Source organism: Podarcis melisellensis (assembly GCF_964234715.1).
Source record: "Podarcis melisellensis genome assembly, chromosome: 11".
In the NCBI taxonomy this organism is placed as follows: domain Eukaryota; kingdom Metazoa; phylum Chordata; class Lepidosauria; order Squamata; family Lacertidae; genus Podarcis; species Podarcis melisellensis.
The window spans coordinates 11484865-11496136 of record NC_138543.1 but is presented as its reverse complement, the minus strand read 5'-3'; the positions used below and the strand labels follow the sequence as shown (position 1 = coordinate 11496136).

At 45.5% G+C, this 11272-nt stretch overlaps 1 long non-coding RNA gene and 1 pseudogene across 2 annotated transcripts; both read right to left on the bottom strand.

Annotated features, from left to right (window-relative positions):
• Positions 1 to 1315: 1315 nt before the first annotated feature.
• Positions 1316 to 1797, bottom strand: LOC309380375 (large ribosomal subunit protein eL27 pseudogene; annotated as a pseudogene). Its single transcript has one exon. The product of its transcript is annotated as a large ribosomal subunit protein eL27 pseudogene (transcript).
• Positions 1798 to 6198: 4401 nt separating this feature from the next.
• On the bottom strand, positions 6199 to 10698 carry LOC309379932. Its single transcript, XR_014172688.1, has 3 exons — positions 10545 to 10698; positions 9934 to 10065; positions 6199 to 6886 (listed from the first exon to the last, which is right to left on the bottom strand). It is a non-coding gene; the product is annotated as an uncharacterized lncRNA (long non-coding RNA).
• Between the last annotated feature and the right edge of the window lie 574 nt (positions 10699 to 11272).

Sequence of the window (11272 nt, the reverse complement as noted above, 5' to 3'; positions counted from 1 at the left end):
AGAGGCCAGAGATGGAAGCAGTAAATTGTTTGCTTGCTCACAGAGCTCATTGTTTCAGTGCCCACCAGCAAATAATGGCTGATGTCATTAAATGGGCGGGGAAGCTGGAAATCCTTTTTCTCATGCCTATTGGGGGAGATATATACATATATATATACACACATTTAAAACCAGCCTTAGGAATGTTTCGCTGAATATTTATTGCCAATTATTTCCAAAACACAGTCAAGGTCATGTCTCGTTGCACCTCGTAAATTGGGCACATTCTAGCAAGACTCCTTAAGAACATCTGGTTTTTCCACAAACTTTGTCAGTGCAGTTCTGGATAGTGACATTTATTTATTTTATTTTCAACCCATACACATTGGTATTTGCTCTTTCTGTGAACTTCTCATCACGATAAATGGGTATGCTAAAATATTTAAAGGCAAACTAGATGTGCTGGCAGCTGCTACGAATATCCCACCCACTAAACAGTTACAGTGGTACCTCGGGTTACAAACACCTTGGGTTACAAACACTTCAGGTTACAGACTCCACTAACCCAGAAATAGTACCTTGTGTTAAGAACTTTACCTCAGGATGAGAACAGAAATCGCGCGGCGGTGGCAGCGGGAGGCCCCATTAGCTAAAGTGGTACCTCAGGTTAAGAACGGTTTCAGGTTAAGAACGGACCTCTGGAATGAATTAACTTTGAAACCAGAGGTACCACCGTACAAGGGTTTGCGGAACCTGATTCTCACTATGAAAGCATTGTGGTGGCTATTGCCCCGCATAGCTGGGTGTTACAGACTGGCTGAATACAGAGGAATAGTGGGAGGCAGTAGCTGGGGAACTCCCAAAGAAGTCTCAGAGTCTGGGGTGTGGGGTGGGACAATGCTACCTGGTCAGAGGGAGAAGATTGGAAGGAGGAGGTGCCAGAAGCTGAAGGCGTTGCAGGGTTTAATGATCAGGGAGAGTCTGTGGCAGGGAGAGAAGTCCAGAATCAGAGGCAGAAGCAGGAGAGGAAGGATGTCAAGAGACAGAGATGAGCCAGGCTGGTGAAGAAGCCAGGGTGTTTCCTCCTCCTACTGCAACAAGTTCCTATCCCCGCTGGTCTCCCAGGACCAGAAGAGGCATGAAGAGAGAGGAGCAGCGACAGGCACGTCACATAGTCTCAGGTTGCTTGGGAATGAGATTTAGAAAGCTGTGAGAAGGTGGGGACATTAAGCTTTCACAGCTGCCTCATAGAGGCAAAACCTGCCAATAAGAGTTGCTGGCGCTCCTGAGCTGACCATGTTTCTTCTTCTTCTTTTCTTTTCTTTTCGTTTTTGGCTTTTCAAAAATATTTATTGGTGCAAATGCATGCCACTCAGAATCTGAGCTTCTGGGGAAACCACTTGTTCTTGCCTGTCTTGTATCTCTCCTCAAATTTCACTTTGGGCTCCCGCCAGGCTTTGCATTTCAGCGCAGGGTCCCTAAAAACATCCTTGTTGACAACGGTCTTGTCAAGGGGAATATCAACGGAGTACCTGGTAGGCATTAAGTGGTTGTAATTGTAGACCTTCACAAAGGACTTGATCTTGGAATGCTTGGCACTCTTCTTCTTGCCCATGCTTGCTGTCACTTTGCGTGGGTAGCGATCGATGCCGGCCACCAGAGCGTGGCTGCAGGGGCAGTCAGAGGTGCCATAATCAATATTCTTAACAATAACAGCTTTGTGTCTAGAGTAACGCCCAGTGAGGACAAGGATGACTTTCCCTGGTTTCATAAACTTGCCCATCTTGGATCTGCGGCAGCGATGACACCCACACCGGAAGAGGCACCATGTTTCTTCTAATAAAGAGTTAACTTCACTTACTCCAGTGATTTATTCTTGGCACCTACTCCTGACACTAGGACTTATAAGGGGGGAAACAGTTAATACCTCATTCCTACCCATTCCACCATCCTTCGAGCACTGGATCAGCCTACAGTTCTGGGGGTGGAGTTGGGGGAATGATACTCTTAGTGCCGCTATGAAACATTGTAGATGGTTTGAGTAGGAATAGGTGAATTTAAACTCAAGTGAAGGTAGCTGTGTCCTCCAGAGGTTTTGGACTGCAACTCCCATCAGCCCTAGCTAGTGGGTGAAGGCTGCCTTAGAATATATATCTGTTTGAGCTCATGCTTCTCTTAGGTTACATTCTTCATGATGAACTTGAAGGTAATGCCCTAGAGAATATAATATTGTATTGACCGTATTTTTCGCTCCATAAGGTGCACCTGGGGGGGGGGGATTCAAGAAAAAAAAATGCGGCTCTTGGGGGCTTTTGCGGGAGGTGGGGGAAGTGAAAGAGGAGCCTTGCTCTGTCCCTTCCCACACCTTCCGCAAAAGCCAGGGGTAGCCGCGTGAAGCCTCCACAGGACAGTGGGATGAAGGCTCCCCGCTGCCCTGCGGAGGCTTCGTGGGCTACCCAGAGCTGCTCGACCCAAAGAGCAGGTCGGGGCTGGCGAGGGAAGCCCGGGTCCCCCCCCCAGCTCCAGGGATCCCACATTCGCTCCATACATTTCCCCTTAGATTTTAAGGGGGGGAGTGTGTCTTATGGAGCGAAAAATACGGCATTTAAAAGGAAAGAAAAAAAGGAGAAAAAAAGAAATCCCATTAAACTTCTCCTTCCCATAAGAGGCTGACATAACAGGTTTCTTCAGGCACGGTGATGGGCTGTAGAAACATTAAATAAGCGGCAATCTCGTCCTATGCAATTAAAACATTAAGAAGGTTGGTTTAGGACAAGATTTTGTGATTTTGCCTCTCGAGAATCAGGAGTCCTTGTGGGAAGCATTTTACTGCAGAGGAAAGTGTCAGAGCACTGGCTTGTTTAAGTTTATGGGGTGCATTTTTATGGCATAAAGGTGTATGACCTTTGCCCTTAACTCCAGGCCTTCCCAACATAATTCATCTTTATCAATAACAGATGTTTCATCATTTTGACCATCCACTATAGAAACATCTGACATGCTTCAGTGGATAGGATACTGGTGTTTTCATGTTGTTGCACCGAGTCCCCTTTACATGAGGAACGAGTACCTGGTGAGACGCTTGGTCCATTCTCCTTTTCTGGTTATTTTACCTACGAGGACAGCTCTGCTTATTCCAACCAAAAAGAGGCAGCATCCCTTTGAAGCTGGTGAAGGAGGCCAGCCAAGATCCAGGATGGAGTTTCAGACACACATCTGTTTGCATTTCAGTACGGCAGCAGTCAACAGGGACATTGCTCAGATGTGAAGTAAGAAAACACATCATGAATTCCTCTCAGTCCTCTGGGGAATTCCTTTTCTTTTGTTGAACTGAAAGCAGACATGTGGTTCCTTGGAATTCTGAGGACAGCTGTTTTGAGTGAGTGCTCTGGTAGGGAGTAATTTTAGTAATACGACTCCCAACAGGCCAGGTTCAATTCCTTTCCTCCACCCCTTGTGCAATTTCCCCCTTGTGCAAGTTCTGCCTCATTTTAAACCCCATGCATTGGTTCTCACACAGATGGGAACCAAATTCATCATAGGGATCTTAAATCCGTGAGCTAGATTTAGGATGAATCATGCAGTTCCCAGAGTTTTCACTGATTCCCACCAAAGCCCAGTGAAATCAAAGTTTCAGGCACCATAAAGATCTGGGTGGCAGGAAACATCATTTTACTGAAGCTTTCATACCCTCCAAAATTTCTCTGATGAAAATAGGAAAGGCCCATTCCACAATGGTAATTTTACTATTTATACCCCACACATCTGACTGGGTTGCCCCAGCCAATCTGGGCAGCTTCCAACATATATAAAAACACAATAAAACATTTTTTTTTTAAAAAAAAAAAACCCTTCCCTATACAGGATTGCCTTCAGATGGCTCAGGAGTCGGATAACTCCATACCCTCCAACATTTCTCCAATGAAAATAGGGACATCCTAGGGGAAAGTGGGACATTCCAGGATCAAATCAGAAACCCAGATGGCTTCTGTAAATCAGGGATGTCCCTGGAAAATAAGGACACTTGGAGGGTCTGAGCTTCTCCCCTCTCCCCCAAACTACTCGGAATTTACTTAAATGATCAACACATGGAACCAGGGCAGGATCCAATCCAGGTCTGAGTGGCTCCAGGCATTTGTGCCTAAGAACTGGGAGGTGAGGGAGAGGAGAAATAGATATTTTTTCATTAAAATCCTAATTCACACTTATTGAGCCAATATGCAAACTGAAACACAGTGATCCTTTGAAATTGACACTTCTCCGAATTCTGCAATGCAGTTCTCCAATTAAACAACATGGACAAAAATGCATATATTAGGGGGGAAGTGTACATAAAAATGCATAAGTTAGTGAACGTAACATAAAAATGCATTATACTATGGAAAATTGCATGTGGTTATGTTTACCTCAGAAACCGATGGGATGATGGAAGGGCTGGGGACGTGCTAATTTTATCACCCTTTGATTCAGGTTCCCATTACCAATCTGGCTATTCAGACTTTGTGAAATCTACAGCACTGTCATGAGGCCTTGACCTTAAGGGATGCAATTGGCGCTGTGGTCTAAACCACCGAACCTCTTGGGGTTGCCAATTGGAAGGTCAGCGGTTTGAATCCCCATGACTGGGTGAGCTCCCACTGCTCTGTCCCAGCTTCTGCCAACCTAGCAGTTCAAAAGCACACCAGTGCAAGTAGATAAATAGGTACAGCTGCGGCAGGAAGGTAAACGGTATTTCCATGCACTCTGGTTTCCGTCACGGTGTCCCATTGCGCCAGGAGCAGTTTAGTCATGCTGGCCACATGACCCGGAAAACTGCCTGTTGACAAACACTGACTCCCTCAGCCTGAAAGCTAAATGAACGCCACACTACACCCCATAGTCACCTCTGACTGGACTTAACCGTCCAGGGATCCTTGACCTTGACCTTAACAAATCCTACACTTCTGTTCATGACTTGGATAGAACTTCCATCATTGTCAAAGTGAGCTACACCTGCTTACTAAAGCCAATGACATAATGACAGATATTTTTTAATTGCAATTTTTATTTTTCACTTTTTCCAGCACATCACAGCATCATACAAGCATGAAATCAAATTTTCTACCCTAAGCAAGAAGATGACATTTAGGCAATGCCTCAGAAATGACATCCAAATAAAATAGTAAGTTCCTAACTCAGACAACCCCATGCAAAGAAGACAATATGTGGTTTTATACTGTAAGGGAAATTCTCTTTTTTCCCTTTTTATCCATGTACCTCATAAAGCAATACCAATCAGTTGTGAAAGAGTCTTCATGCCTCAAACTTTTATTTTATTAGTGAAATTTTATGTAAGTGTTGTTTGCCATACTTTATAGCACCAATTTGACAAAGAAACACCCTCCAAGTTCTTCCAATATCTTGTTATTAAGAGTCTGGCCACTAGTAAAAGATAACTTATTATGGGTTTAACCCTATGTTTGCGTTATGTCCTGTAAAAAAAAACTGAACAGCACCAGCTGGGGACATTCAGAGGAGTATTGTCTGGTAATCACTTTTATTTCAACAAATCCTTCCTTCCCAGAACTGAGCCACTTTCCGACATGTCCACCACATATGTTGATTCAAGCCTAGCATTCCACAGCCTCTCTAGAAGTTTGATGTACAGGAGGAGATAATATGGACTAAATCTGCATCAGATTTTATACCTGACACCCAAATATATGTTCATATCACTAACTGATATAGCTAAAAAAACCAACAATGCTCAAATCAGTGGATTTATGTGTGCTATTGCAACAACAAAATACAGGGGTGTGTGGGTGTGCAAAAAATAATAATGTTGTCAATATTGTATATTCTCATCTTGTGTTTAAAAGCTCTCTGAAAGCTTGGATTTCTAATGGCAAAAGAGATGTTATCAAAGCAGGAGCCAGGGGCATTGTTAGGAGGGTACCCAGGAGAGATGAGCCCCAGGTCTCCTGCCCTCCCACTTATTTAAACTGAATTTCTATTTATTTGCTTATAGACACACTGCAGATTTAATGATACCCCACTGACCCACCATGTGAATTTCCTAGAGGCATCTATCTATCATCTATCTATCTATCTATCTATCTATCTATCTATCTATCTATCTATCTATCATCTATCTATCTCTATTTGCAATCCCCTTTTCTGCCTGTATGTTCAGTGCATAAACTGAGAAAGGTTTCCCTCAAGGCTCAGCTGTTGCTGCAGCCTGAAGGATGGCAAGAAACAGGCAGCCCAGCTCAGAGAAATAAAACTTTCCCTGCAAAGAAATTATACTCTAGCATAAAACCAGGACTCCCAATTCTAGAAGAGCTGGGCATACACCAAATGAAATTTCTCCCAACCTTACCATGCATATAATTACTGCTGTGGCAATATGTGCAATGGGCCAACATATTTTATGGCTTGTTTTCTTCAAATACACGCGGGGAATACCATAATCATAACCCTGCCTGTTGCAGAAGCGCATATTGCCTGTGACACATGGGCATGGTTTGGGACAAGGTGGCCGTGCCAAAGCTGAAATGTTTGTTTTTGTTTTTCCGAGAAGCTTAGCTAGCTGAGAGCCTGGTTCTATGCCCATTTAAGTCCATTGGAACATGGGAAAGCCAGCTGTGCTGGAAGATGAGGCAATCTGAGTCTCTTCCCACTGCTGGGTAGAAGCGAAAGCCGCAAAAATCCAAGCCTGGGGGTGAGGATGCATTGGAGAGAGAGGGCTGCAGAGGGAGCCAAAATGGCAGGACAGCTGATTGCATCAGAGAACATGTAAGAGTTGGGCTCTACTTGGATTCTTGGCAGGGTGTGGTAGAGTTTTCACCTGTAAAGGACCTGCTTGGCTGGTTTGTTGCCTTCTATTGCTGCTGTAGTTCATTAGCCCAATTCCTACACCATATACCTGTAGAAGGAATGAACATAAGAAGATAAGAGGTGCCCTGTCAGATCAGACCAATGACCTATCTAGTCTAGCACCCTCTTTCTCTAGTACCCAACCAGATACCTTTGGCAAGCCCAGATGTAGGATGGGAAGGCAATAGCCATCTTCCACTGTTATTCCCCACTGACCAGTGGCGTAACATGGATTGTTGGTGCCTGGGGCGCATCCTCACAGGCATGGGGTGTGGAGGTGTCAGGATGCTGTCATCATTGGCTCCCAGCTGTTTGTCCAGGAAGCATAAAGATGAGGAAAAATTTCTTACCGTCCATTATTATTTCAATATTTACAGAGAGGGGCTATAGAACCCAGCCTCTTGGATAATGGCGTTATCCAGGGTGAATTTCCAACCCCCGTTCTCTCCCACTTCTTCTACGGGTGCTGCTACATGCCCTCTGTCTTTGAGCTCTTTGCTCTCCTACTTTTTTTTAAAGATATTTATTAGAATTTTCAATATTAATACAATAAAAATCAAAAAGAAAAAAGAAAAAATAACAAAAATACAAAAATAAAAATAATTAAAAACACACAAAGTTTCCATAACTTATTTTCCTTTAACTTATTTCCCAGACCTCCTCATACCTCCCTTTTTTGTATTCCAATTCAAATTGTTAGTTCAGCAAATCCTTATCAATAAGCTTTAACCTGCTTCTAAACCTTTTTTTCCATATTCTCTTAAAACATTACAGCTGGAAACCACTTAATTTCTATCCGACATAGTTCTAACATTCATTGATTTTGCAATATTTCTGTAAATAGTCTTTGAATTTCTTCCAATCTTCTTCCGCCGACTCTTCTCCCTGGTCTCGGATTCTGCCAGTTTTGCTCTCCTACTTTTAAGGCACGCCGGGTTCCAGGAGATGGAGGGTCTGGGATCTTTTCTAAAGACACAGTGGCAGCCAGCTGCCACTCTGGTTCTGCCTCTGCTTCTCCCATTATTTCCCAACTTTTCCCCTCATCTGTCTCTGAGCTGTGACCTCCCTCAAATCTCTGTTGTAAATCTATACTGTCTTCCTCTTCCCTGGAAGGGTCAGGATAGGGAGGTGGTCTCCACCATTCCTCTTCTACCCAGTCCTTGACAGGAAACTGGCCACACCATCCCAAGCCCTCACCGTTGACTGAGCCACAACAGTCTGAGCCAGCGGTGAGTGGGGCAAAGCGAAGGGAGGGAGAAAGCGGCTCAAATGCCCAATGAGGAGGGCAGACCTGAGGGTTGTGGCACCCTTTTTGCAAAGGAGGAGGTGGCTGCCAGAGCCTCTTGCCTCTCCTCAGTGGGTGGCAGCAGAGGCACCCTCCCTCCCTCTCGGCTGGCCCAGGGGTGGGGCGCATGTGGGCATCCCTTCACCTACCTGAGGAGAAGGAGGTGTCACCATCACCCCAGCCCTGAAGGCCCAGTCCAGGCATGGCCTGGTGAGTGAGGGAGTCTGTTGTGTGGGTGCCTGTTTGTGCCCCCACTTTCATAAATCTGCACCCAGGGCCACACAAACCCTGGCCCTCCCCATGGTATGCCCCTTCCACTGACTGGCATTCAGAGGCATGATCTGTCTGGTCCTGGAGGTAGGATTTAGCCTGTGTGACTGTTAGCCCTTAGTACCTCCACTGATTTGTCTAGTCTAGTTTTGAAGCTAAGCCTGTATTCACACAGCAATTTGTTCCATTTCCATCACATTCCCCTAACTGTTAATGTACGGTTACCAGATTTTTTCCAATGAATCTGGGGACACACACCTCTCTCCCTCTAACACACTCTCTCTCTCTCTCTCTCTCTCTCTCTCTCTCTCTCTCTCTCTCTCATTTATTTTTTGAAAAGAGGGGGGAAAAGTAATTAAAAAAAACAAGAAGGAAGATCTCCTCTTCTGTGGTCTCCTCTGTTGTGTGGCCTTTCTCTGGACCCTGGCCTGCTCTCTTGGAGCACTAGCCGCCATGGAGTAGGCTCGGGTCGGGCCTGGGCTCGGGCACATGTCCTTGAACTCCCGATGCTCTCCTATCTTTACTTAGTGGTGGCGCGGCAAGGTTGGAGCTTCTTTCTTTTTTCTCCTTCTTCTTTCTTTCTCTCTCCTCCTTCTCCTTCTCCTCCTCTCCCTTTCCTTTTGCGTTGGCTCCAGGGTTTTCCTGGCCCCGGAGCGCCCCTAGGCAGTTGGCCGGGTATCTGGGTGCTCTTGCTCCTGGCTCAGTTTGGGTCACGGGGGGCAGTGGCTCCCCCAGTTGACACGCCGGGAGTCCCCAGTTCCCCTTCGGTAGTGGCAGTGGCAGCCTCAGCCTAGTAGCTTCAGGAGCTGCTCGCTGCCATGGCGCCTGCCAGTTTGCCTCGCCAGAAGTCCCCATATGATGTTTCTTGAGCCGTTGAACCAACCACACAACATTCATTACCTTCTAATAAATATACAACACTTAAAATATAAATCCAGGGACATTAAATGAAATCCGGGGAAATTCTGGGGATGGATTTTGTCCCGAGGACTGTCCCTGGGAAGCAGGGACGTGTAGTTACCATATGTTAATGTCTGCATTGTACAGTCATACCTCGAGTTGTGTTTGCTTTACGTTACAATTTTTCATGTTATGAATGTGGCAAACCCGGAAGTGTTTACTTCCGGGTTCACCACTTCGCTCCTGCGCACGCACAGAAGTGGTGCTCTACTTACAGACTTTTTGGGGTGCGAACGGCACCCCGGAATGGATCGTGTCCATAAGTAGACGTACCACTGTACTTGAACTTTCCCACAACATTAAAGTCCTTTTCAGAAATATGGTGGAATATATGACCCTCATTTCTGTGTTATTTGCTTCCAGGAAGAAAAAAACACCTATTTGAAAACAACACAGAAATGAATGCTGAGATTGCCCTCTGCAAGAGGCTTCTATGTTGTGTGAAAGCTCAACTATTAACAGTGAAAGCTCAAATTAACAGTTAGGGAAATGGAATAAACTGCCATGTGAATCTCGCCTACATTAATGGGCATCACCACATCTCGTGGAAGTGAATTTCAAAGTTTTAATATGTGCTTCACCTGTGCAAAGGAAGGTTTCCTCTTCTCTGTCTCGAATCTCCCACACTTCAGCTTCATGACATCACCCATTCCAGTTTTATCAGAGATGGAGAAAAATTTCAGCACATCCAGGTGGACGGCCATTCCTACATCCTATGACAATGAATTCAATAGTTCAACACTGCCTCTCATTCCAGCACTGTTGAGAAATTATTGGTAGATTGCACCCTTCAGCTAAATATCCAAACACACTTCTATAACCTAAGCACTGGGAGGGGAGGGGGGTTACTATATTTAATAAGCCTGTGCCTTTGTCCCAGGAAAGATCCTGACTTACTTTATCCCAGTTGGAATGAGGTAATCTTGCCTTTAGGCTACAAGCTTGTTAACGAAAAGCAGATGGGGTGGACGGAAATTTAACCACAGAAAGAAATTGCCTTTAAACAAAATAATTTTTTTTAGGAACAGAGAACCCATTTGTATGTTCAGACAAGCTACTTAGCAAGGCTATAGACATAGAGAGGCGAACAGAAAAAAACTTAGGCCTATTTTGATCTGCCTGAGAAAAATCTAGAATCATGCTGGGACTTGCGTCGATACCCTGACAGAAAATGATACAGCTCTGAACTGACCCAGTGCCGGGGGTTGTGGTCCATGATGTCCCAGCTAAGCAGTTCTGGAAGTTCTCAGTTCATCCATTACTGGTCTACTATGAATCAGCTCATCACAACTTTCTCATTTGGTTTCATCCAGAGGGTAGGAGGCTCTCTCTTCCTGGATGTCTTTCACATAAGGTAAAGGTAAAGGTACCCCTGCCGGTAGAGGCCAGTCGTGTCCGACTCTGAGGTTGCGCGCCCATCTCGCTTAAGAGGCTGGGGGCCAGCGCTGTCCGAAGACACTTCCGGGTCACGTGGCCAGCATGACAGGCTGCATCTGGCGAGCCAGCGCAGCACACGGAAACGCTGTTTACCTTCCCGCTAGTAAGCGGTCCCTATTTATCTACTTGCACCCGAGGGTGCTTTCGAACTGCTAGGTTGGCAGGTGCTGGGACCGAGCAGCGGGAGCGCACCCCGCCGCGGGGATTCGAACCGCCGACCTGACGATCGGCAAGTCCTAGGCACTGAGGTTTTTTGTAAAAAGCAAAAAAAAGGAGGAAAAGGTTCTGACCTCCCTTTGCCTCTTCAGCCTGGTCCTCGGACCCTTGTCGGCACAAAAAGAGTCCACGAGAATATCCTTGCAGAGTTTTATTCTTAAAAGTCTTTGTGCAAAACACGACTGAATAACTCCACACACCAGCACCAACCAACCCAAACACCAGCCTCAGCAACAAACTAACATTTCTCACTTATATATACAACTT